Below are 4,364 nucleotides of genomic sequence, written 5' to 3'. Positions count from 1 at the left end.
ACATTTATTTCTGTGCCCCATCACTTTTGATTTTGGGTTTTGTTTTTTTTTTGGTGGTTTGTCACTATTGCCCTAATTTTAATGCTGCTCTTTGCAGTAACATGGAAGATCCTGTTTTCACTTTTGAACTGACTTATTTTCACGTGGTACCTGGAGGAAAGCGGCAGCAGCTGCCTAAACAAATCCTCAGTTCCCTCAGAGTCAGCTCAGAATAATAATAATAAAAATGACTCTGTTCAGTGTCAGCAGAGTAATTTCTTCCTTGGTTTCTATGGCTATGTTCAACTCTGGTGGAAATGGAGATGGAAAGATGGCCAGAGAGAGGAGTTGCAGGCAGAGACATTGAGTCCAGCCCAGGCCTATATTTTGTTGTTGTTCTTGTTAAGTCATTTTTCAGTTGTGTCCAATTCTCCAAGATCCCATTTGGGGTTTTCTTGGCAAAGATACTAGAGTGGTTTGCCATTTCCTTCTCTAGTTCATTTTGCAGTTGAGGAAACTGAGGCAAGCAGGATTAAATGACTTCCCCAGGGTCACACAGCTAGGAAGTGTCTGAGGCTGGATTTGAACTCAGGAAGATGAGTCTTCCTGATTCCAGGGCTGATCCTCTATATACTGCACCAACTAGCAAACCTATATACAATACCTCTATAGACACTAGACTTCTGATTACACTGGCCTAGGGAACTTCTAGCCAATGAAACTTTTTACCATCTTTCTGAAACTTAGAGTGTGAGAGGATTGTTAGAGCCCCGAGAGTGACACAGTGAGAATGTGTGATTGATGGAACTTTAATGCAGGCCTTCCTGGCTTAAAGGCTAGTTCTCCAGCCACTGGCATCCCTGCCCTCCTCTCTAGATACTTCTTTCATAACTCAGCTCAAACAGCAATGTCACACTCTGTTGCCTGCTTCTGGAGTTGACATTTATATAACAATTTAAAGTATCCATGGTCCCTGATAAATGTTACCTTATTTAATCCTCAAAACAGCTCTTGTTGGGTAAGAACTAAGAGTTTTCTTCTCTCTGTAATGCAGACGAGGAAGCCGAGGTCTAGAAAAGTTACATGATCTACTCATGGGCACACAGCTAATTTGTGTTAGAGGTGGCATTCGAACTCAGGAATCTCCTGTCCTCACCTCTACATTCCTCCTACCACCCACCAGGCCAGAGACCATACCTAGGGAACTTAAAACTTTCAATGCCAGAATTCCTGTCCTTCCCTCCTCTACACCACATTGGTGGGTTCCTTTACCCTGCAGTGATGAGTGCCTCCCCTGCTCCATAATATCAATGGAGCACCACCTGTGTTGTATTTCACTCACCATTCATCTTTTCACCAGCTGCCTTGGCATCGCATACAGACTCTCTGCCCTACTTAACTCTCCTCCCCCTTCCCGCGTTGCAAGCACCACCATATTCAAGTCCATACTATAATAGCTATACGAAATGTGTGCCAATCTATACTTCTGTAGCTTTGCTCACCAACCTTGAACCGCTCCCATACCAAAAGACCCCTCCCTGGTCTCCACTGCTACATATGTCTCCCCTATTAGAATGCAAGCTTCTTGAGGGCAGGACCCATCTCTCATTTTGTATTTGTATCCTTTGTGCTTGACTCACAGTAAGAGATTAATAATTTTTTTTATAAAAAAAAGTATGCATTTCTTCACTACACTCATTCTTCTTAAGTCTGAGAGCCTTTAAGATGCACATTCTGCCCATGCTTGAGCTACTCCCTGATACTTCCAAGACTACCAGGGCACTGTAATATATTAGACACTTGACTTGGTAGAGAAAATAAGCTATGCAAACAAGTGCTTTTCTTGTCTAAATAATTTTAGCATTTGTTAGCCCTCCTTCCCTTACCTAGCAATGTAATTACTTAAAAGAAGCTGGTTCTCCTAGGTATTAATCAATGCTGACTATAGTACTGTTGGGTGTCTTTTTGGGAAGGTGAAGGGGATGGACTAATTTTTCCAGTTCAGTGAATATTTACTAGGACATTTATTAGATGTCCATCAATATGCTAGATGATGTAAAGGAGGATGATAAGATCGTAGATTTAGAGGTCATTGAGCCCACACCTGGATTTTACAGATGTGGAAACTGAGGCACAGAGTGGTTAAAGACTTGCCCAAGTTTTCATAACTAGTGAGTGCCTGAGGCAAGATTTGAACCAAAGTCTTTCTGAATCTAATTATATTGCCCTATCCCCATATGACCCTGCCTTGCGGATGTGTCTCAATCTAATCTTCAATGGGCCCTCACTCTCTGATTCACTCTCTTCTATGCCACACAGGGACTGTTCCAAACTTTTTTCTCTCCTCGAGCCTCCAGGATGCAATAGAAGTGGCAGATATGGGGTCAGATGTCAGCTCTGTCACTTGGTACCTAGGCAGTTTTCAGTAAAATATCATTGAACTTCCCCGAGTCTCATTAAGTCAGACTGGAGAATCCTGAAGGCTCGATACCTCCAGCTCTATACCTATGTTCCTACCTTTCCCACCTCTCTCTAGGCAGAGGACGTGCACTCCCACTTTAGTGAGAATATAGAAAGAGACACTATCACAGATCTCTTCTTCTCCTATAGTCCACACCCCAAACCCTCTCTCCATGATCCCCTTCCTTCTCTCTTTTATTTCAGTCTCTGATGAGTAGATGTCCCTTCTTCTTGCCAAAGCTAATCCCTTTACCTGTGCCCTTGATTCAATCCCCTCCTGTATGTTCCAGCAAATTGTACCCAAAATCACCTTCAATCTCTGGGCAAATGAATCCCATACCTACAGAGCCAGTTCTGATCCCTATCTTCCAGTCCCCCATTGCCAACTGCCCAATGGAAATCACGAACTATTTGTCCCACCTTGTTGTTGTTCAGTTGTTTCTGTTCCAACTCGTCATGATCCCATTTGGGTTTTTTTTTTTTTGGCAAAGACACTAGAGTGATTTGCCATTTCCTCCCCCAGATCATTTTACAGATGAAGAAACTGAGGCAAACGGAGCTAAGTGACTTGCTCAGGGTCACACAGTAAGTGTCTGAGACCAGATTTAAACCCAGGAACCTGAGTCTTCCTGACTCCAGGCCTGGCCCTCTGTGCACTATGAAACCACCTAGCTGCCCCACAGGCATCTCAAAAGCAGTATGTCCAAATGACACTCTACCCATTTTTCCTCCAAACTCCCTTGCTTTTGGGGTGGCTACCAGCATCCTCCTAGTCATATAGGTTTACAAGTGAAGCTATTCTGAGCTCTTCCTTTTCCTGCCTTCTTATATCTATTCACTCATCAGGTCTTTTCAATTCTACCTTCATATCATCTCTTGTAGCTGATGCTGCTATCCACTCACACAGCTACCACCCACTTCAGGCCATCATCACCCCCTGCCTGGACAATTGAAATAACGTTCTGATTGGTCATGTTGCTTCCTATCTCTAACCTTTCAGATACAGATGTAGATTACATGGATAAATAGATAGATGGAAGGAAGGAATTGACAAGGATGGGATTTGAACCCACACGTGCAGAACACAATGGATTAATCATCCATCATCTTAACCACTTGGCTACCTTGTCCTACTTGATGGAAGGAAGGAAAGAAGGAAGGAAGGAAGGAAAGAAAGAAGGAAAAAATGGAAGGAGGAATGGAAGGAGCAAGGAAAGGAAAGGAAAAAAGGGAAGGAAGGAAAAAAGAAAGGAAAGAGGGGAAAGGAAGGATGGAAAGGAGATAGGGAGGGAGGGAGAAAGGAAGGAGGGAAGGAAGAGGGAGGGAGGAAAAAGGGAGGGAAGGAAGGAAGGAAATATAGCAGGTCAAAGTTTCCATGCACATCAGCTGTGGTGGCAATTAGAGTGGCCTTTGCACTTCCTTCCTCCCTCCCTTCCTTCCTTCCTTCCTTCCATCCTTCCTTCCATCCTTCCTTCCTTCCTTCCATCCTTCCTTCCTTCCTTCCTTCCTTCCTCCCTCCCTTCCTTCCTTCCTTCCTTCCATCCTTCCTTCCATCCTTCCTTCCTTCCTTCCTTCCTTCCTTCCTTCCTTCCTTCCTTCCTTCCTTCCTTCCTTCCTTCAGCAAAGAGCCATATCCCACACTGTCTGCCCAACAGTCTAAATGATGGAGGAATTTTCTAGAAAATTTGGTTGATGGTACCAAGATCCTGTCTCTAAGGGATCCAAACTCCTGTCTCACTCGGGTTTGCCAGTAATGACTGATACCTTTGTGTTATATTTTCAGAGTGTTTTTACATCTACTATGTTATCCATGTAACAGACTTGTGATTTAAAAAGTAGGGCAAATATAATTATCTCCATCTCATAGAAAACTGAGGCACAGAGAAATTGAGGGACTTACCCAAGGTCTTTTTTAAAGACCAGCA

General features: G+C 43.5%; 1 non-coding gene across 1 annotated transcript; it reads right to left on the bottom strand.

Annotated features, from left to right (window-relative positions):
* Positions 1 to 3,487: 3,487 nt before the first annotated feature.
* TRNAN-AUU lies at positions 3,488 to 3,569 on the bottom strand. The gene has a single exon. It is a non-coding gene; the product is annotated as a tRNA-Asn (tRNA).
* Between the last annotated feature and the right edge of the window lie 795 nt (positions 3,570 to 4,364).

This window comes from Vombatus ursinus, unplaced genomic scaffold (genome assembly GCF_900497805.2).
Source record: "Vombatus ursinus unplaced genomic scaffold, bare-nosed wombat genome assembly UNPS02009994.1, whole genome shotgun sequence".
NCBI classification, from domain to species: Eukaryota; Metazoa; Chordata; class Mammalia; order Diprotodontia; family Vombatidae; genus Vombatus; species Vombatus ursinus.
This window is presented reverse-complemented; position numbering and strand designations above follow the sequence as displayed.